We start from the raw sequence: 23777 nt of genomic DNA on the forward strand, positions 1-23777 counted from the left end.
TTCTTTGGAAAGTAAGCTTTTCCTACCTGGGAAAACTAGATTGAACCACTAAAGTAAATCATACTTCATAATCAAGTATGGATAAAGGTTTGCCTATTTTGTTGATTTTCTCAAAGAGCCAACTCTTTGTCTTATTGATTCTTTGTATTGTTTTGTTTCTATTTTGTTGATTTTAGCTCACAATTTATTTTCTGTCATTTAGTCCTCCTGAGTGAGTTTGCTTCTTTTTGTTCTAGAGCTTTCAGGTGTTCTGTTAATTTGCTACTATGGTATTTTCCCAGCTTCTTTGTGTAGGCATTTAGTGCTATGAACTTTCCTTCTAGCACTGCATTCATTGTGTCCCATAAGTTTGAGTATGTTGTGCAGTCATTTTCATTGAATTTTAGTCTTTAATTTCTTTCTTTATTTTGTTCTTGACCCAGTGGTGATTCACTTGAGCATTGTTCATTTTCCATGAGTTTGTAGACTTTCTGCAATTAGTGTTGTTGTTGAGTTCTAACTTTAAGACATGATGCTCCGATAAGACACAGGGGTTATTCCATTTTTTTTTGTATATGTTGAGATTTGATTTGTTACCGAGCATGTGATCAATTTTAGAGAAGGATCCATGAGGTGTTAAAAAGAAGCTATAAAGTATATTCTTTTGTGTTTGGGTGGAATGTTCTATAGATGTCTGTTAAGCCCATTTGAGTCATAACATTTTAGTTCTTTTATTTCTCTCCTAAGTTTCTGCCTGACATACCTGTCCAGTGGTGAGAGTGGGGTGTTGAAGTCTCCTACTATTAGTATGTGAGGCTTGATGTGTGATTTAAGCATTAGTAGTGTTTCTTTTACATTTGAGGATGCCCTTGTATTGGGGGCATAAGTGTTCAGAATTGAGAATTCATCTTGATTGATTTTTTCCTCTTACAAATATGAAATGTCTTTATCTCTTTTGACTAATTTTAGTTTGAAGTCTATTCTGTTAGATATTATGACAGCTACACAAACTTGTTTTTTAGAGCCATTTGATTGGAAAATCTTTTCCCAGCTCTTTACTCGGAGTTACTGTCTGTCTTTTTAGTTGAGGTGTGTTTCTTGTATGCAACAAAAGGATGGATTCTGTTTTCAAATCTACTCGGTTAGCCTGTGTCTTTTTATAGGCAAATTAAGTCTATTGATATTAAGGGATATTAATGGTCAGAGATAGTTATTTCCTGATATTTTTGTTTTTGTTATTGGTAGTGGTATTGTGTGTGTGTTTCTCTTCTTTTGGATTTTCTGGTATAGGATTATCCATTGCCTGTGTTTTTGTGGGTGTAGCTAACTTCCTTGGTTGGAGGTTTCCTTCTAGTACTTCTGTAGGGCTGGATTTGTGGGTAGGTATTGATTAAATCTGGTTTTGTCATAGAATATCTTATTTTCTCTGTCTATATTGATTGAAAACTTTGCTGGATATGTTAGTCTTGCCTGGCATCCATGGTCTCTTATTGTCTTCATAATGCTTGACCAGGACTTTCTGGCTTGCATTGTTTCCATTGAGAAGACAGGTGTAATTCTGATAGGTCTGACTTTACATGTTACTTGGCCTTTTTCCTTGCAACTCTTAATATTCTTTCTTTATTCTGTATGTTTAGTGTTTTGATTATTATGTGGAAAGGAAATATTTTAAGGTCCAGTCTGTTTGGTGTTCTGTAAGCTTCTTGTATTTTCATAGGCATGTCCCTCTTTAGGTTGGGAAAGTTTTCTTCTGTGATTTTGCTGAATATATTTTCTGTGTCCTTGAGCTGAACTTCTTCCCCTTCTTCAATTCCTATTATTCTTAGGTTTGGACTTTTAATGGTGTCCCAGATTTCTTGGATATTTTGTATTAAAAATTTGTTGAATTTAACATTTTCTTTGACCAATGAATCTATTTCCTCTATTGTATCTTCAATGCCTGAGATTCTCATTTCCATCCCTTATAGTCTGTTGATTATGCTTGCTTCTGTAGTGCCTGATCACTTACCTAAATTTTCTTTTTTCAGATTTCCCTCGGTTTGTGTTTTCTTTATTACCTCTATTTCAGTTTTCAAATTTTGAACCATTTCTTTCACTTGTTTGATTGCTTTTTCTTGGTTTTCTTTAAGGGATTTGTTGATTTCTTTTAATTTTTTGTTTGTTTTTCCTCCACTTCTTTAAAGGAGTTTTTCATTTCCTCTTTAAGGGACACAGTCATATTCATAACCTTATTTTAATGTTGCTCTCTTCTGCTTCATCTGTGTTGGGATGTTTAGGTCCTGCTGTTGTATAACCACTAGTTTCTGGTGGTGCTGTATTGCTCGTTATGTTGTTGTGTATATTCTTATTCTGTTGTCTACTCATCTCTTCTTCCAATTGAAACAGGTGGGGCCTGTCTTTCAGGGGTGTCCCTTTTTCTTTAATTGGTGTAGTTGGGGTCTTTGTCTCCACTGAATGTTCCTTCAGGTATAAGCAGGGCAGAGCCTTTGGTGATTGTTTGTCCAAATGTCTACGGGCCCAAGGCTCAGATGGTCACTCCTCCAGGTTCATGTGTGGCTATGGCTCCAATGGTCATTTCTCCAGGTGCACTTGGGGCTAAAGCTCTGGTGATCAATAATTTCTGGAGGCCACTGCTGTCACTGCAGCCCTCTGCACTGGATAGGCCTCTCCTGGAGGCCAGAACCACCTGCCATGCTGCTGAGGCCTCTCCTGGTGGCCTAGCCCACCCACTGTGCAGCTGAGGCTTCTCCTGGTGACCTGGCCAGCCCACTGTGCTGCTGAGGCTTCTCATACTGTCCTGGCCAGCCTACTGCATTGCTGAGGCTTCTCTAATGTTGCCTCAGACTGAAATGGGTGATTCTGCCTCAACAAATTCTCAAACTCTAAAATGCTCGGACCAAAGGGGCGATATTGTCTCTACAAATCCTCAGACTGCTGTTGTCTCTACAAAACCTCAGACTCATAAAATATCATTTGTAAACCATGAAGTAGTGTCAACAACTAAGACTTGGTGACTAGTACATGTGCTCAAAGCAGTTTATTAGGTAATCTGATTGTGTTTGTGTGGAGGAAATACAGATGACATAACTAAACAAGTCCTTGGAGGTGACTAAGAAAATGACGTGAATTGAAAAATTCATATTTCTCCCAGAAGTAGTGACTTAGAGATTCCATCTGTAATGACCACTAACAAGTCCCTCCTTGTGCTTAGTATTCGGGTGCTAATAGAAAGAAAACCACTGTGATGCAGTTCAGCCAGCTAGGCAAGCAAGATGTTAAAGCATTAAAGAATTATACTCACTAGTCCTTTCCAGCAATTGTTCTTAAGACTATATTTTGTTTTTCTCTGTTTAGAATAATTCTATATTAACTTCATTACTTTATTTTAGGATTTATGATCTACACTAGGCAGAAGACATTATAAATGGGCATTTATTGTATATCTTTCTCTATGACATAGAAAAAGGGTATTACAAAATTACCCTGTTTATTTCTATTACATGGCACTTTTATCTGAAAGAAGCAAGGATCAACTGGTTAGAAAATGATTTTTATCTGTTGTGGGAATTCCATTGGAGACCTTAAGTGAAAAGAGATTGTTTTTATATAATCTCCTAAAGGAAATTTTATAACACATACCTCAGACAAATGTTAGATAGCAATCAACCTTCCAGTTCTTATTTCTTTGTATGTATAGTCTTGCACTTTTAGTAAAGAGGCTAAAAGTTTTTAATAGTAATTATATCCATCTTTGTTTTTAAAGTCAGTGAGTTCCAACTATATTTCCATGGACATTAGCGTTCAATTATTGCGCAAGACTAGTTGTATTAAGTGCTGTTTGGGGGCTATTTCTGACTATGGTAGGACAGAACTTCTTAGCTCTTTTGGTTGGGTGGGGCAGTGTTCCTAGTGCTGGCCAGTAAGTCATCAGCTCACATTCCCAAGTCCTGGGTCATCCTGAGGCTGGGACAATGATGTGAGAAAACTGGGAGCTCTGACGGCTTAGGTTCCAGAGAGGGGAATAGTAGCATAGTCCTCAATCAATAGTAGAGAGCATACATTATACCTCACTGTTTTAAGCCATGGAAATTCACAGGTTATTTGATACAGTAGTTAATACTAAAACTATTCTAATTGACCTATGTCTTCTTATCAAGCTTTCAGTGTGCTACAGATCCCGTGACTCTCCAATGGGTGAACTATTTCCCCAATATATTGAACAAAAATGAAACCATGCATGTGTTAAGAGGGTACTGCTCACTTTCAAGCAAAGCTCTCCTGAAAGGTTAGCATGTGAGGGAGCCAGGGCTCAGTTAGTGCATCATTAGTAATCTATCACACACAGCAAATCTTCAGCAGGCTTCGACAATAGTAGCACTTTCTATACATCTACAGTGTTCAGGCCCTCTGCTGTGTTGTAAGTGAAAAATGTCCCCACCAGGTTCATTTTAATAGTATTGTTTGGGGAGGTTCTGGAACCTTTAGGAGGTGCAACATTGATGGAGCAAGGAGTTGGACGTTAGATTTTATAGCCTTGTTCTACTTCCTCCTTGAAGAAGTGTGAAATTGATGTAACCAGCCACCTTCTGGCTCCAACCACCTGATGCCATGCCTTCCACTCCATGTGGACCATCCCTCTGGAACTGAAAGCCCAAATAACACTTTTGCTAGGTTTTGGTTATTGTTTTATTGCAGTACAAAAAGTAACTAATACAATGGTATTCTTGAATCTACTCTTTACTCATGACTACTTTTAAGAGGAGCTGATACTATCACTTTATAATAGTAATTTAGTGCATATATTGTAATGTAGTAATGATCAAGTCCCATCACCAGCAATGCATTGTCTCAGTAAGAAGAGAAATAAAACCACTTATTCTTGGAGTCATTTAACCAAGAATGAATCCATATTTGAATGTTCTACTTCACGGTCCCTGTGTCCTCCATCTTCTGTTGCCTGAGTCTGAATCTGTGCTTGTCTGAAGGCTGTCTTGTGAAGCTGTTAGTCTCTATTTCTCTGTATGTCTACCACTAACAGAGTCTGTCTGTTGTATGAGCTGTGTGTCTGAAAGTGTGAGTGGTGTCTGTTTACCTGTGAGAAGTATGAATAATATAGATAACATTACATGGGGGATAAATGGAATTTTTACAGCAATTTTAACAGGGATTTATAAGGGATTAAGTCACTTGTTTCAACTTGCTCAGATAATGAACATTGTAGTTTATCAACCAATAACAGCAAGTGGTTGCTTCTAACATTTATGGTACTTTGGGAAATTGCTTTCAACTTCTGTATTTTCTGCTTTCAGCAAATGGTACAAATGTGTTACTCTATCTAGGTCAGGGGCATAGAATAGTACATAACTTAAGATTTGAACAGATACAGGGACTCACAGCCAAATGTTAGGCAGATCTCGGGGAATCCTCTGGAAGAGAGAGAGAGAAATGATTATGGGAGCCAAAGGAGCCAAGGACACCACAAGAAAACCCACAGAACCAACTAACTTGGGTTCATAGTGGCTCACAAAGACTGAACCACCAACTAGAAAGCTTGCCTGGACTGACCTAGGCCCTCTGCACAGATATTGCACTTGTATAGTTTGGTCTTGTGGGGCTCCTAACTGGAAGCAGGGGCTTCATGCCTTTCAAAATTGAGATGATTTTTCTATGTTGGTTCCATCTGTACCTTAAACAACTTCTTCATTCATTTTTGTTTTCTGAAGGACTGCCATTTTGAAATTTATCACCCATCACTATGGTGATCCTTTGGCTGTTTCAAAATAACAACTAATTATGTAGTTACTTAGGCTTTGAGGTTTGTGCCATTTGATTACCCGTGATCAGTTTGTTTGTATGATAGAAAACAGTTTGTCTTTGGCAGTTTCTGACTTGTTAAAGAGCAGCGTTAGATTTTGAACATCTAAGTCTTACATCCTGCATTGATTAGCACAAGCTCTTCACTGGTCTCTCTTTTCAGTTCCACAACCCAAGTGTGTAAATGGGGCCACCGAGACCTCTTTCCTTTCCTGCCACCCAGATCTTATCACACTCTTCTTTGACTTCTCTTCCCCTTCTAACCTCTCTGTGTCTCTGCACCCGCTTACCATTTTTCTGTGCCCCCTCTGAAGCCCCCATCCTACACCTCACCTCACTCCTTCCTCTGAAATCTTTAACCATCAGCCTTAGGCTCTCAGAACTCCAGGACAGTACCCTATGTCACCGTGCCCTCCAGACTCTTCCCCTGCCTCCACATCAGCCCAACCGCTATTCCAGCTGCAAAAACACCCACTGTATGTCCTCCTAGGCTTCCTAACTCTAATAACTATGTACTACATGGCACTTTCCCCAGAGTATACAAAGGATGTGTCCTGTACCATGTTCTTTCCTGTCTATCTCTAGGGCTTTATATTATTTGTTCTGGAAGAACATGAGTTCATTATGTCAGATGATTTCTCTTCCTTGTAAAGCACGTATTGGTGTTACCTTGGGGTACTGAATAATAATACAAATATTGTGATACCTCTTTAATGAGCATGCTTAAACCTAACCTGCTTGTCTGGAAGGTTTTTGAGTTTTGTCTCAGCAATTCTTGAAAGAAAGCTGTATTTATTTTTTTTTAAGGGTGAGGGGAGATTAATGTACAGAAGTGATGCTGTAGTATTTCTGTTGTCCTCAACGTCCAATTTTCATGGAGAAAACATGTATGTGAGTGGTTAAGAAACATGTGTTAGATCAGCATAAAATTTTTTAGCCACATTCTTCAAGAAAGACTCCTCCTGTCATTGTAGAAAGCAACAGCCAGCAGTGGCACCCGTGAACCTCACCGGTGCCAGCATCCCTGTCAGATTTCTGTGTGATAGCTTCGTTCTGGGTGAACATGTGCACTATTGATTAACAGTAAAGATAAGCATAGATGTTGAAATGCATGGGCAACAGTGAAGAAGAACAGGCTAGTTTAAGTTTACAAAAGTATGATTTCAATAATTGCCGAATCCTAAGCTTTGCTCCTACAAAACTTTAATATCTATCATTTATTATACAAAGTGTAAAATTTAAATAGCAAAGAAATGTATATGCCCTTTTGGCATTTCTTTTGAATAGTGAGAAATAATAAAGGAAAACTGATGTCCAGCATCTAACTTTGCTTTTCAGTGAGAGTCAGAAACTGTTAAAGACAAACTGTTTGCTATTATACAAACAACTTGATCACAGATAACAAAGTTACACTAATTTTATTTACTTCTGTAATTGCTTTTCCTCTCATTTGCTTCCATGTCAGCTAGTTCCTAGTCTGTCAAAAATCCTCCCTTGTATTTCAGGATTTCTGTTTTCCATCTCCCTCTCTGCTGTCCTTTCCCCAGGGTTTAAATCTTTCAGATGCCCACGTTATCTCCAGCTCACACTGATTCCTAGACCTTCAGCTCCGTGTTTCTGGGGAAGTTCTTCATTGATTACCACTCTCAATTTCAGGATGTGTGACACCGGAGAGGCTTCTTTATGGAAACACAGCTAAAGCCTCACCTCAGCTTTCTCCATGCCCTGAAACTAGGCTGGAATGTGGGCTTCCATCTGCTACCTGTACTGTACAACTCTTGCTGTAAGAAAGGGGAGAGATGAGATGAAGGATTCCCAAATAGCCACTTGGACAAGAGTGGATACCCATTCCAGACCACATACCCACTTCTAAACTATAGAATAGAGGGAAAACAAGCATTTATTTGAGTCATTAAGTGATTTAACCTCGTTTTAATAATCTCCATTATGCTGAAAGTGGTAAAATCAGTTTCACAATATAAAATCATGAAAAATGTTAGGAATTAACAAGTAAAAAGTGAAATATGGAAGGAGAAATAAAATGATAATTCCCTTTTATATTCATAGATATGAGCTTTTGTCGACCTTGGTCAGAGAAGTTTTTATTTGTTGCAGAGACTACTAGCTGTTCCAAGGGCTGAGAATAGGCAACCATGAGTGTTCAGTCACAAATGGAACATCTATATCAACCCCTACCCACCCAAGGTGCAGGAAACATTGCAGAAGAGAGTAAATAAATAATGTGGTAACTGGAAGATGGAGGGGTGCTGTGAAGTGCTCTCGGCTGTTTGGCTGTTACATGAATCGACAGCAGCTGTGGAACCAATTCCTTACTGCATGTTAAGGCATTGCAAAGGGCATTGCAAACTGCAAGACGTCTGAAGAGTGGGTATGATGTTGCTCGTGAATATAAACATTTTGCCTAAAAGTATTTCAGCAAACTTTCCTAATGCCGTGAGATTCACTTGGGTATAACAGCAAACCAAAGACCTTAGAAGTTTCTTCACTTGTCTCATGATGCCATTGAACCTTACATTGTCTGTGTAAGGCCACCTGTAGTCTCCTTTTCAAGATGAAGAAATGAATTTGGAGGAAGTTGAAGAATTCACCTTCATGGTGTGATAGAGTTTAAGTGGCTTTCTGACCTCGCTTGTAGCTTCCTTTCCATGCACTATCGTCTTAGGAGTATAATACTTAAATGTGTATAGGACAATAAAATAAGCAGCAATTATGGACAGAAGTAGGGCTGCTTTTTAAATTGTTGTTGTTGTTTTGGTTTTTCGAGACAGGGTTTCTGTGTGTAGCTTTGGAGCCTGGCCTGGCACTAGCTCTTGTAGAACAGGCTGGCCTTGAACTCACAGAGATCCGCCTGCCTCTGCCTACCAAGTGCTGGGATTAAAGGCGTGTGCCACCACCGCCCGGCTTGGTTTCTAAATTTTTAATAGGCAAACACGTGCAACCGAGTAATATTATGCATCCGATTATATCTAGGTCAGATGTTGGGTAAGGTCTAACAGAAGCTGTGTTGAAGCTTTTAGAGAAATGGAATAAAAGTTTTGTGTTATGTCAGAAGTCTGAAACTCTAGAACCTGGCTACTGAAAACAAAAAGGAGGATAGCAGGTAGTTGTCAAAAACAAAGGATTACAAATAAATAGGAATATGTGGACCTTATTTTTAAACCTAGACTGAAATGAAAAACCCTATGTAGAAAGGCAAGAAGTTATGCAAATGGAGAAATAGCCTTCTCAAGTAAGGAAATGGAACCAGGGGGCAGGAGGAAAGAGCTTGGTACAGACACTTAAGGATTAATTTACATCACTAATAGATAAAGACACATTGGTTGAAATTGACAAAACCCAGCTATTAAGCTGACCACATACAAAAAAAAAAAAAGGTAAAAGAAACAAAAGGTACAAATCTGTTTACAATGCAAAGCCTTCTAGCAAAATGGAGGAATCAGATGAGAGTAGGTGATAAAAGTGTTTTTAGGTAGCAATTATAAGCAAGGAGCCACAGCTTGAAGTGGTGCTAATTCCCCTGCAAAAACAACTGGATGGTCTGTAGTACCGGCCAGAACATCAAGAGTCTCCCACTGGGTAATTAAGGAGGGTTCATATATGTGCCAGTGTTTTCCCCAAGAACAATTGTCATCATGTTATTAAGCTGATTAAGAATTGATTTAACTATAATAATGTCACAGAGGACTTTATTCTGGTCCACAGGACCTCCCACAGAGATTTTCTTTTCAAGGGGGAAGATATTGGTAACCACCATTAAAAACAATGGCAAGCTCTTCTGGTTTTGCTTTCCCTTGATAATGGAGGTGATTGCATCTATGTGATGTGGACCACACCCCCCTCTCTGCTCCAGGAGTCTTTGTGACTCCTGAAGACCTGTGAATACAGATCTGAAACTTGCATGAGAGTTCTGCTTTCAAAGAACATTGACTTATGATTCAAAACAAAGTAGTTTTTGGTGGTAAGAAAGGGTCAGTATATCCTATAGCCCAGTTATAAATTGTTCCAGAATGAGATGAGATTAATTCCTGCAAAAGCTGCTACAGGAGGTGGAGGGGTAGCTCCTAGGGACAAGGGTTTCACCTGGGTCATGAAAACCTGATTGGCACATGAGTAGAAGGCCATGACTACAGAAGGTCCAATCAGACATCTGTCAGACATGATCCGCCCTAGTGACACACCTCCCCAACAAGACCACACCTCCTACTCCTTCCCAAACAGCCCCACTATCAGGGGACCAAGTATTCAAATATATGAGCCAATAGGCACTGTTCTCATTCAAATCACCACGGGAACCAATGGCAAAGCAGTTGGAAGTTTTTACCAATGCTAATCCTTAAACTGGGGTAACTCTAAACTTTCAGTTATTTTTGCCAATGCTATCACACTTTCTTAGTGGTTTAAATATATTAAGTTCTCGGATATGTCTAGAAAATTGTTCCAGTTAAAATTTATTTCAAGCCAGGCGGTGGTGGCTCACGCCTTTAATCCCAGCACTCTGGAGGCAGAGGCAGGCGGATCTCTGGGAGTTCAAGGCCAGCCTGGTATACAAGAGCTAGTTCCAGGACAGGCACCAAAGCTACAGAGAAACCCTGTCTCGAAAAACCAAAAAAAAAAAAAAAAACAAAAAAACAAAAAACAAAAAATTTATTTCAATACATGTCTTGGCTGGGTGTGGTGGCACACACTTTTAATCCCAGCACTTGGGAGGACAAAGCAAGCAAATCTCTGTGAGTTTGAGGCCAACCTGGTCTACAAAGTGAGTTTCAGGATAGCCAAGACTGTTATACAGAGAAATTCTGTCTTGGAAAAAGCAAACAAGCAAACACAAAAACTAACATGTTTCTTGTTTTGCCTCAATGAGGCATGTGTTGAAGTGTGCACTGACATTCTACCTTAGTAAGTTCACTTAGGAAATATGACAAGGCAGGTCAAATAGCCAAGACAATGTGAGTCTGTAACTTTTCTATTGCTGTGATGAAACACGAGCACCAAGGCATCTTATAGAAGACAGTGTTTATTTGGAGGTTTATTTAGAGGGCTGAGTTCTATAACAGTAAGTACAGCATCAGAGAAGTTTTCTCCAGCAGCAGACAGAACACACACAGAAACCCAGAGCAATATGCAGAGTGAGAGACATTGGAACACTCAGCCCTAAAAAGGATGTCGCCATCAAATCCTTCACCTCAGGGCTCAGAGAACCCTGTGGAAGGGGAAGCAGAAAGAATGTAAAGCCAGAAGGGATGGAGTGTGGTGCCTGCACCACATGGAACCTGGAATAGAATATCTATTCTATTCTAAATTAGCACTTTGTGGGGGATACTGCCACCCACACAGGGACCTTTGGCCCCTTGAATGACATTTGTAGAAGCTTTAGTTTGTTGTTCATTTCTGGGAGCATAAGATTCCTTAGACATTTTATCTACACAGGCTGGAAACTTTGCTGCCTGTGGTCTTTGCCTGAGAGCACCCTTTTCTTTATTCCAAAGCAGAGTTGTCCCCTCCTTGGCAGTGTTACTCTCGTTAACAGTCTCTTCCAGCACCACCATTGGGTGTTAATTGAGCTTGTAGGCATCCTTTTTCTCTCTAAACTTCACATTTTGTATTTCTTTCTGCTCCACTTGTTTTGTTTTATGATGTTCTGTTGTTGACCTACAACACAGTGATTACTAATAACCTGGAAATCTCCTTTACCAAAAAATTGATTCTATTTCTTTAAAATTTATCCCCAGACAAGTTCTTGGGCAGAAAGCAGCAATTTACTAAAGTACTATAAAAGTATTCCTCATCCCAGTGGCTAATATTTTCCTCCCCAAAACCTCTTGACCCAGCCCTCCTTGGTCCATATTGCTCTCAACACTGTGTTCAAGCTCCTACTCCTATACCAGGCCATAGAGCTCTGCTAACAGTGTTTATTGCTTTTCTAGTCCAAAGTGCAAATGTCATCCACGTTTCTAAAAAAAAAAAAAAAAAAAAAAAAAAAAAAAAACCCACATTGTTGAACTCTTAACAGCACTACTCAGTTAATACTTCCTGGTATTAACTTATATATTAATTACTTGTCTGTGGCTGTGATAAAACACTATGAACTAGACAACTCGGTCTTTTATCATTCCTCACTTCTGACACGTTGGGCACATAGATAAGAGAGGATTTGGGAGGGGATAGTTACTCAGTTTGGTCATGTATTTTCTTATCGTTTCTTCTAGGTGGTTTTTAAGTTCTTAATAATTCTGAGCATGTCCAGCTAATGTGCCAGACATGGTTCTGTGTCCACGTTGTTAGTAAATCTCAAGGGGTCATTGGCAAAGACAGTCTAGTGGTCACTAATGTCTAACTTCCTATATATCTGGCCCCCAATTTTTCTTTCTTCCTTTCTATTTTCTTGTTGTTTTTTTCAAGACATGGTTTCTCTGTGTAACAGTCCTGGCTATCCTGGAACTTGCTTTGTAGATCAGGCTGGCCTTAAACCCATTGAAATATGTCTGATTCTATTTCCCAAGTGCTGGGATTAAAGGTGTGTGCCACCACCAACCTGCTTCCAATATTTCAAGATGCCTATCTCATGGGAACAATGTCTCCTACATCACCTTGAGATAGACTGTCTCCAGAAAGACCTATCATACTTCTGAGTAAATAGAATTGATTGCCTGTGACCCTGGAACCCAATTCTATTTAGACACCTTACTTCTTTTCCATTTCTCAACAAATTTTGATGTAGAAACCAAAGAGAGTTTGAAGTCTGTCTAAAGGACTATGAAATTTAAACCAAAGATCATATCTATTCCTGCAGCCAGGCTTAGCCTGAGCACAGAAACACTCTCATCTTCTGCTTGGCATGGGAAGATCCACAGAGAAGAGTTTGGATTTGAGCTAAGATTTAAGAGTTAAGGAAAAATCTGTTGATCTATTCGTGATTCATGTAGACTTGGAGAGTATCCAGAGATAGAGGACCCAAGATGAACACCCTGGCTCTAAACCTCCCCCTCTACTTATTCTCCCTACATCCCAGTCCAATGGTATTCACTTCTAATTCTCCTGGAACAAATCATTGTCTTTGAGAACCTTATGTCCTTGTTTTAAGAAGATCTGAGTTCCCTTGCTTCTGTCTGTTCAGCTCACACTCTATGTGGGGTTTTCTGTTGCTATGAAAAATACCTTAGAAAGCAATTTCAGGGAGGAAAGACTGATCTAAGCTCAGGTTCCTAGCTTTGAGTCCATGATCTCTAGGTTCCATTCCTACTAGGTCTGTGTGTGGTGAGATATAATATCATGGCAACGAGCAGATAGTAGAGCAAAGTTCTTACTTCATGGTAGAAAGGAGGCAGAAATAAAGTAAGAATGGTCTGAAGACAAGATACAAACTTTAACATCATCCCTCCATTGCCACATTTAAGCCTACTCATACCTCTCACTCCTAATAGCCTTTTCAGCTGTGGCTCCATCAGTGGGTTAATCTCTTTATGAAGCTAGAGTGCTCATTTTCCAATCAACTCTCATAATTCCATCAGCTGGCCACCAATTCCTTAACAGCTGAGTTTGGAAAGGGGAAACGTAACGCGGCACTTCTATCAAAGTACCACAAATCAATAAATCTAATACAGTGCATGAACAGACTTAAGGAAGCCACACAATCATGTCCACATATATAGAAAAGGCATTTGAAAAACTGCAACAATTCTTCATAATGAAAGCCCTGAAGAAGCTAAGACAAGTGTAATGCACTACAATAAAGGATATATATATATACATGTATATAGCAAGCTGCTAAGAACCATTGTATTCAAAGAGGTAAGACTGGAAGCATTTTCCCAAATTCGGTTACAAGGCTAGGGTGCCTTCTGTGGGAGAATGCTCTTGTACCCTGTAAAGATTTGTCACTAGTATTGGTTCATAAAATACTGCTTGACTAGTAGTCAGCCAGGAAGTATAGGTGGGGTGACCAGACTAGGAGAATTCTGGGAAGAGGAAAGGTCAGACACAGAGGAAGCAAGATGAGAATACCTTACTGAGTAAAGGTACGAAGTCACATGGCTAAACATAGATAAGAATTATGGGTTAATTTAAGTTGTAAGAGCTAGTTAGTAATAAGCCTCAGCAGTAGGCCAAACAGTTTATAATTAATATAAGCCTATGCATGTTTCTTTGCGACTGAACAACTACGGGACTGGGCAGGCCGGAAACTTCTGTCTAGAGGTGCCCATTCTTTTTGTCTTTATTCAGTATAGTGCTCAAAGGGTTAACTAGAAAATACGGAAATGAACTGGAAAGTTTGATCAGTAAAAGCAAACCCAAGAGGGACCCAAGACAATACCAGCAGCTTCATCGCTATGGCCAGACTGGTTACCATTACACCTTTGGAGGAGCTGCAGCCACCACCCCTACAGCCATGAACAGGAAGCCAAGACCCAGAAGGCTCCAGTCGCATCTTGGCAACCCATGAGCAGTGGATCACTGACCCAGTGGTCTCTTCTCCCAGTCCTCAGTGCTGCAAGCACCAAACCTAGCACCATAAGAAACAGGAGAGGAAGTTCAAGCAGTTTTATATTCATGGTGCATGCTGGCAGGGACAAAAATGTCCTGGCAAGGACGACTTTGGAAGTAGTGAAGTGGCTAAATAAAAGAAATGGATCTGTTTTCCTCAACAGGAATGACACCAAGTAAGAGACTAACCCCAGGAGCTCTCTTCACAGGACAGAAGATGGAAAGACTTGGAGTTCGATGATGTTGAAGGAAGAAAGGCATCAAGAAGTAGCAAATATTACAGATCCTGATGGGGTTCTAGTTCAAGGCAGTAAAAACACAGCCAATGGTAACAATGACAGACACAGCATTTCCCAGGGCTGTTCTTGTACTTACCAGCAGAAGTATCAAAATAATGAGGATGTGGAAAAGAGATCAGAGACTGCTCCTGAGGAGTGGGCCCAGCAAAATCTGCCCCAGCACAGGTGAGAGTCACCACCACACTACCTGCAGAGATCTTCTTAGCAGCCACCACAGCTTCCAATGTTCCTGTGCAGGCAGATGTGCAGGCAGGGTATAGGAGAGGAAGATGGACTAATGGGGAAGAACATGTGAGTGACTACAGACCACAATTTTCAGAGCCTTTGCTGAAGAAAGCCTAGAGAGGATGGCAAACAGGAGGACAAAGAAAACAAAGAGATGAGACTCAAGGTCAGCAGCCATCTCAACAGGAGAAGGGAGAGGCAGGGAGAGGAGCAAAGAAAAAATGTAGAGCTCAATAAAAGTCAATGAAAAAAATGAGGAGGTGAGGGCAAAATAAAAATTGTAGTTTTTTAAAAAAAAACATTTTCACTAAAATCAGGAAAAAGACAAGGGTATTCATTTTCTCTTATTTTTTTTTTTTTACTATAGTACTGGACATTTTGGTTAAAGAAACAAAAAAAGAAAAAATACAAGGGATATAATAGAAAAACAGGTCAAACATGTCATTTTCAGATAATAAGACTTTACACATAAGAGACCTAAAAGACTCCAAACAAACAAGCAAGAGCTTTTAGAGCTGATAAACATCTTCAGCAAAGTAGCAGGATCCAAGCTTTAAAATTTAGGAAAACAATTCTTTTCACATAGCCTAAAAACATTACCTTTTAGTAAACCTAACAAAGATATGAAAGATCTCTGCAATTAAAACCTTTAAAAAAATTAAGACTAAAAAAGAATTGAGGTAGTCACTAGAATATAGGAAGTTCTCTCATGCTCCTGGGTAGGAAGAAACAATATTACGAATGTAGCCATCCTATAAAACACAATCTACAGATTTATTGAATTTATTATTTATTTGAAACACAGTCTACAGATGCTTTGCAATCACAATAAAAATCCCAGTGACATTCTCTATAGAAATAGAAGACAAATAATATTAAATGGAAGCCCAAAAGACTTCTGTCGTGGTTTGAATGACAATGTCCCCCACAGGCTCAGATGTTTGAATATTTAGTCCACAGTTGGTGGTGCTGTTTGTGTAGATTGTTTAGGTGCTGTGGCCCCACTGGAGAAAGTATGTCACTGAGGGACAGGCTTTGGGGTTTAAAATTCATGCATAATTCCCAGTTCACTCTCTCTGCTTTCTGCCTTCTTGAAGATGGGAGTTCCCAGTTGTTCCTGCTACTGTGACTGCCACTTGCTACCATGACTCTGGAAACACAATGCCAAATTAACTCCTTTTTTATAAGTTGCCTTGGTCATGGTGCCTTATCACAGCAGTAGAAAATCAACTAATACAATTCTGAGCAAAAGAAGGCTGTCCTAAAAGCATCGCCTGCCTGATTTCAAGTTATTCTATACTGTGATAAAGGTGGTATGCTTGATGTTGCTGCAAAAAGAAAGACCAATTGATGGGTTAGAGTAGAGAATGTTACTATATCCACTAGATCTTTGACAACAATGCCAAAAATACACAGTAGACAAGAAAGAATCATGCAGGAAAATTGGACATTTACAAGAGGAAAAATAAAAACAGATCTTTAGCCCTCATAAATAAACTACAAGTGGTTCAAGGATCTCAACATTAGGTATGAAATTCTCAAACTATTACAGAAAACTGAGGAGTACATGCCTAGACACAAACACAGGCAAGAGCTTTTTGAACAAGGTTCTAATCACTCAGGAAATAAGACCAATAACCGACAAATGGGGTCTCATGGAAGTAAAAGATTTTTATACAACAAACTGAATTGTCAGACAGATAAAAAGGCATCTTACAGAATGAAATAAATTTTTTGACCAGCTGTAAATACATCAGAATCCTTTGTATAGGTTACAAAGAACATAAAAAAAAAGCAAATATCCTTTCCTATTGCTGGTAAAAATATGAAGTAGTGTAGACACCATTTACTTTGTGTGATGGTTCTGTAAACATCTAAAAATAAAACTATCATGTGACCACTCTTGTGATTCCCGAGTGGCCAATCAGTATTTTATTAAACAAGTACACTAAACAAGTCTTTACAGGGTAAAACCATTGTCCCACAGCATAACCCAGAGCCAGAAAGAAAAACATCATGTTTCCTCCTGTATGTGGATCCCAGCTTTGACATTTTAAGTTTGTGTATTTAATTCAGGATGTCTAAAGGAGTTGGGAAGCTAGAAAGTTCACACAAGGTATGAGTTAATGGGGAAGAGATAATAGAAGAATTCCATGTTAAAATAGAAATGGGCAGTTCAGATCCCCTGATGAAGGTTAATATTCAGGAGGATGCTTATATGTTTTTCTTTGGATTCTCCTTCTTATTTAGCTTCTCTAGGATCACTAATTATAGGCTCAATGTCCTTTATTTATGGCTAGAAACCAAATATGAGTGAGTACATCCCATGTTCCTCTTTTTGGGTCTGGCTTACCTCACTCAGGATAGTGTTTTCTATTTCCATCCATTTGCATGCAAAATTCAAGAAGTCCTTGTTTTTTACTGCTGAGTAGTACTCTAATATGTATATATTCCATACTTTCTTCATCCATTCTTCCGTTGATGGGCATCTAGGTTGTTTCCAGGCTCTGGCTATTACAAACAATGCTGCTATGAACATAGTTGAGCATATATTTTTGTTGTATGATAGGGCATCTCTTGGGTATATTCCCAAGAGTGGTATTGCTGGGTCCAGGGGTAGGTTGATCCTGAATTTCCTGAGGAACCGCCACACTGGTTTCCAAAGTGGTTGCACAAGTTTGCATTCTCATCAGCAATGGAAGAGGGAACCCCTTTCTCCACAACCTCTCCAGCAAAGGCTATCATTGGTGTTTTTGATTTTAGCCATTCTGACAGGTGTAAGATGGTATCTTAAAGTTGTCTTGATTTGCATTTCCCTGATCGCTAAGGAAGTTGAGCATGACCTTAAGTGTCTTTTGGCCAAATCAGGAGCAGAAGGAGAGAGAACATGAGCAAGGAACTCAGGACCGCGAGGGGTGCACCCACACACTGAGACAATGGTGATGTTCTATTGGGAACTCATCAAGACCAGGTGGCCTGGGTATGAAAAAGCCTGGGATAAAAACGGACTCGCTGAATATAGCGGACAATGAGGACTACTGAGAACTCAAGAACAATGGCAATGGGTTTTTGATCCTACTGCATGTACTGGCTTTGTGGGAGCCTAGGCAGTTTGGTTGCTCACCTTACTAGACCTGGATGGAGGTAGGAGGTCCTTGGACTTCCCACAGGTCAGGGAACCCTGATTGCTCTTCGGGCTGATGAGGGAGGGGGACTTGATTGGGGGAGGGGGAGGGAAATGGGAGGCGGTGGCGGGGAAGAGACAGAAATCTTTAATAAATAAATAAAAAAAATAAAAAATAATAAAAAAAAGAAATGAGCAGTTCAAATTCAGCCTGATCTACAGAGCAAGTTCCAGGACAGTTCAAAAAAACAAAATAAAATAAAATAAAATAAAAAGTATAAGTGGGTAATACTAGAGGGGTTAAATGTTTAAATAGGGATGGGGGTGGGGAAAGGCAGGGATGGAGGTAGGTTTATCTAAATTAAGGACATGTGGGAAAGCTTTATTGTAGTCATTGTCTTGTAGGCTAATTAAAAATATAATTTCCCACAAAACTAGTATGAATAGAAGTAACCTGCATGAGTGGGAAATGCTTCCTTCAAATAATATTAGTTATTAAGTTACAATTTCAATACTGGGCAGCATTTGGTCAGGAAGATTCCTAAAGCCCCTAAACAAGGCAGTCTATTTATTGCCTTTGCCATTATTTACTCACCATAAACATATGGTAAGACCTGATTGCTGAAGATACAGGACACTTCGGTTGTAGGACATAGACAAGTCAATCTGGATGTGATCTTTCTCCTTCCTGGCTAGCTTTCATACTACTGAAAGGTGTTAGGAATATTTCCTAACGTAAGTTCTCTGCAGACACAAAAATCCCATTCAAGCCAAATCATAACAAGCCGAATTAAAGGATATCCAGGTTTAATAGGATTCCTGTATCCTCGACGGGACACACCACAAAGGGACTTTCCAGGATGCAGTTTAAATAGGTTGAGGGAGTGGTTAAGATTTGGAGGGCTGTCTTGACCCTCCTCCAGGGAAGGGGTCAAGGTTTGGCAGGCACAGGGGCAGGGCCTCCAAAGATGGAGGCCAGAGACAGGGACTTACAGAAGGTGTTGCAGAGACTTATGGATGAGAACCATCATTAACATTTTTACCCACCAGTGCCCCCTGCATGTTATAGTTCTGGCTTGCCTTGTGAGGTGTTCTAGCTCGTGTAACACTACCTTGACTGTTATGTAGTAACGAGCTGTTTCTCATTGAATTTGAGGCCTGTTCCGGAGGAGGGAGCATTTGCCTGTTACTATAAACCTAATCTAAAGCCCATGGTTAGGGAGGCCATGGGCTTTAGTGTGGTGAACTTACTACCAATATTTCACTAAAGGGACATCTTGCCAGATTGCTTTCTAAATATTTATTTGTACACTTATAAATAAGTGCTTCTGTCTACTTTGGTCAGAGCAGTTTCTTTTTCAATTGGACAGCAGTCAGTGCCAAGACATGATGAGCAAAGTACTGAGAACGAATGATTGTTGAGGACTCCATCCTAAATAGGGCATTTATGTCACATACATCACAAGGCTTGGTGAGCATCGTAGAAAAGAGAAGAAAGAAGGTAAGAGCCAGTGGGTGCTGGGAAACGTTGTCTGTCTGGGCATGCTGTCCAGTGCACTCCTGAACTCTCAGCAGCTAGTATTGCTTATATGAGACCTGAATGAGATTTGGCCATCCATCATCCAGCATTCCAACATTCCATAGCAGACAAGGACTCATGATTCTCCACCCCTGGCAGAGAAGTTACTGGTAATTGATGGATCCTGGAGGGGGTTTCCATTTTTCTTCAGGAGTGTGACTGCTACTAGTTTGTCCTTGCTCCTTTGCATGCAGGTCTTTGTAACCGGACTAAGCAGGTTGTAAAAAGAATAAGAATGAGAAGAGAAGAGGAAGAAGGAGCATTGAGGGGCAGGAGGAGGAGGAAAAAGAAGAAGAGGAGGAGGGAGGAGAAGGAGGAGGAGGAGGAAGAGGAGGAGGAGGAGAAGGGAAAAAAGAAATAAGAAATAAGAAAACAGATACTTCACAGAAAAGTGGAAAAAGAAAATACATGTTTCTTAGCAACTTTGTAGGTTGAGACAACGTAAAAGCAAGCAATCTTGAGAAGAACTCAAAGCCAAGAATAGCACTTGCTTTGCTGGATTGTCATTCTCCTGCTGCCGCCAGGAACAGGAAATTCCATCTTCTTTTCTACCTAGATTTCCATTTGGAGTTCTTATCTCTAAATGGTGCTTCAGCACTGAGTATACTCTTTCTGGACCTGGAGGTGATCTCCTATCAGGCCTCTTGACTGAGAAGGTGTTTGTACCAACTTCCATTTCTGATGGAAATGGTGAGAATGGTTTCTTGGGACATTTAGTGGTGCCGTACCTCTCCTCCCTGTGCTGTGTTACAGTCCACACCTCCCCCTCTTCTCCTTCTTTCCCAGGCAGTTGCTGGGTTTCTTATTGGAGAACCAGCGAGCATCTTTGCCACAGAGAAGCCAAAGAGACTGCCTCTTCTTTTACCTCTCATTTTTGTCCACACAAATCAAAATTTAAGTGAGCTGTTTCTAAAACCATCTCAGATATAAAAACCTAAAAAGAATTTATCTCAAAAGTAGTACATTTGTTGTTGTTGCTAATGTTGCTAAGCTCCCTCTGTGTACTAGGTATTTTTCTCTTACTGTGATAAAATACCATTTCCAAAGCAACAAAAGGAGGGAAGTCTCCATTTTTGGCATATAGTTCAAGAAGAATAGAGTGCATGGTGATGAGAAAGACATGGTATTGTGGGAGGAGTAGGAAGCTGGCAAATCACATTTCCTTCACACACAGAAAAATGATTCAGTGAATAGGAAGTAGGACAAGCCTTTAAACCCTCATATCCCATATTTACTCATCAAAGCCTTGCCTCCTAAAGTGCTGTCAACCGAGGACGAAGTGTTTAAATGCATGAGTCTACAGAGGACATTTTCCATTTAGACTGCCACACTGTGTCATCTGAATTAGAAAAATGCACAAAATTTGTGCGGAGGAGTTAAGGGAGGGAAATACGATCAAGATATATGAAAAACTTAAATATATTTTCTTAAATTGAAAAATTGAATTCTTGTTAGGACCATTTGTCCTCTACAGACTTCTAGAGATCAGCAGCAAGAATGTTTCAAGCCTATAGAAGTTTTCATCCTGGACTCAGAAGTTACACCTAACTCTAACTGAGCTAAGACAACATTTTACATCCATTCACAAATCAACATCAAGTGACCCCAGCACTAACACCAAACATCACTCAGTTAGTCCACTCTGTGACAAGTTGAGGTAACAGCTAACAAAGATCCAATCATTCAACAAAGGAGAGACCAGATATCAACACCAACAAACAAGCGACCCAATTCTACAGAGCTCCGTTCCATCAGAAGACTTTGTTCCATCAAATAACACAAATTGCCAACTAATAATATGCCTTCTCCAGAAATGTGTGCCCACTCTATTGTTCCCCAAGAAAAGTAACTTAGCTGATGATTTCAAAATAGAAATTATAAATATATTCAAGGACCTAACAGATTATGAATAAATGTCAAAATTAAGACTCTAAAACACAAAAAGTGAATGAAATATTAAATTCAAGATAAAATTTAATAAAGAGATGGAATTTCTAAAAAAGGATACAAACTGAAATAGAATTTAAAATGAAAAACTCAAAAATTAAAACAAAAAGCTTAGAAGTAAATCTTATCAATAGATTCAAGTGGAAGAGAAGATAACAAATCTTGAAGGCAAGGTAAAAAGAAGTAGATCTCTCAGGCAATTTGGAATACAATAAAAAGGCCAAACTATATTTCCTAGTTATAAGAAGAAGGAGCTAGAGAGATGGCTCAGAGGTTAAACACACTGGCTGTTCTTTCAGAGGTCCTGAGTTCAATTCCCAGCAACCACATGATAGCTCAAAACCATCTGTAATGAGGTCTGGTGCCCTCTTCAGGCATAGAGGTATACAGGAAGAACATTGTATACATAATAAATAAATCTTTAAAAAATGAGAAGAAACCCCAGTCAAAGCTACAGGAAATATTTTTAACAAGATCATAGATTTCTCAAATGTAAGGAAGAAGATGCCTATCAAGATGCAATGGCTTACAGGACACTAAATAGGAAAGAAACTCGATAAATCATGTAATAATCAAAATATTAAATATGAGGAGCAACGAAAGGATATCGAATACAGCAAGAGAGAAATATCAAATCACATATAAAGGTAGACTCATTGGAATAATACCTGGATTGATGTTCTATAAGTTCTGAGCAAACATAGATGCCAGCCCAGACTACTATACCCAGGAAAAAATCAGCTGTAATTAGATAAGAAATAAAAACTTCCCATGATAAAAACAGATGTAAGGAATTTATGTTCCCTAAGACAGCTCAACAGAACATAATAGGAAGGGTATTTGGTTCTACAGAGAAAGTTAATTATACCCCAAAGGCACAAAGAGATTATCCAGAACAGATAACCAAAAGAGGTCTGAAAACATAAATTCAGAATAAAATAATAGTAATTAATATGTGCTGTTAAATAATCACTCTCAATACTAGTGGTCTCCATTTCCCATGAAAAAGTCACAGACTAACAGATTAGAAAAAAGGATATATCTTTTTGCAGCCACCAAGAAATACACTTAACTATCAATGACAGACACCACCAAAGGGTAAAAGGATAGAAAAAGATAAGCCAAGCAAATTGAACTAGGAAACAAGCAAGTATAGCTATTAGAGCATCCAAGTTCACAAAACAAACGACCACAGTTAAAGATCACATTCTGCCCTCCACACAGCCCTAGTAGATGACTTCAGTAACCAACTCTCACCAACAGACAGGCCATCTAGACAGAAACTAAAGAAACTCTGGAATTAAAAGACATGATAAATCAAATTGGCCTAGCAGTTATCTATGGAACATTCCCCCCAAACACTAAATAGTTCACGTCTCTCTCAGTAGTTCATGGAATGTTCTCCAAAACCAACCACACAGTAAGATTCAAAGCTAGTCTCCACAAATTTAGGAAAGCTGAAATAACATCCTGCTTGTTTTTCTGACCACAAGGAATAAAACTGTTTGTTAACATCAGAATAGAAAGAGCAGAGCACACACGAAGTCAGGCAAACGAAACAACACACCACTGAAAGAAAAATTTGATCAAGGGAGAGATAAAAAAATGAAATTTAAAAATTCTTAGAATTTAATGAAAGTTAAAACATAATATTCCAAAATATATGTTACACAATGAGTCATTCCCAAGAGTCCAAGAGTAAGGTTTATAACATTAAATGTGTACAGCAAAAAACCTGAGAAATTGCATATTTACAACAATATTACACCTGAAGGCCTTGGATAAATAAGAACAAATAACACACAAAAAGAGTAGATGTAAAGAGATTGTTAAAATCATGGTTTAAAATAATAAAATAGAAATTAAAAAAAATACAAAGAATCAAGGAAAGGAAGAGATAGCTCTTTGACTAATATTGACAAACCTTTAACCAAATTAACCAAAAGAGAGGACAGAAATTAATAAAAAACCAGAGATGAAAAGAGAAACATTGCAACAAATACTGAATAATTTCAGATCATCCTGAAGACATATTTTAAAAATCCATGTTCCACTACATTGGGAAATCTAAAAAAAAAAAAAAAATAGATGAACCACTAGTTGTATATGACTTAGCAAAATTAAATCAAGGTGAAGTAAATAATTTAAATGGACACATCAAATTAGTTAGTTAAAAGCAATTCCTAAAATTTTTGATAAGTTTTTAAAGTTCAGTACCAGATGAATATATCCCAGAAGTCTACAGAACCCTCAAAGAACAAACAACATCAATGTGGTGGGTTTGTGGACATACATAAGGATACTCACT

The sequence above is a fragment of the Microtus oregoni genome, unplaced genomic scaffold (assembly GCF_018167655.1).
Source record: "Microtus oregoni isolate MIOR12 unplaced genomic scaffold, Mior012 000017F_ref0000208, whole genome shotgun sequence".
Classification (NCBI taxonomy): Eukaryota; Metazoa; Chordata; class Mammalia; order Rodentia; family Cricetidae; genus Microtus; species Microtus oregoni.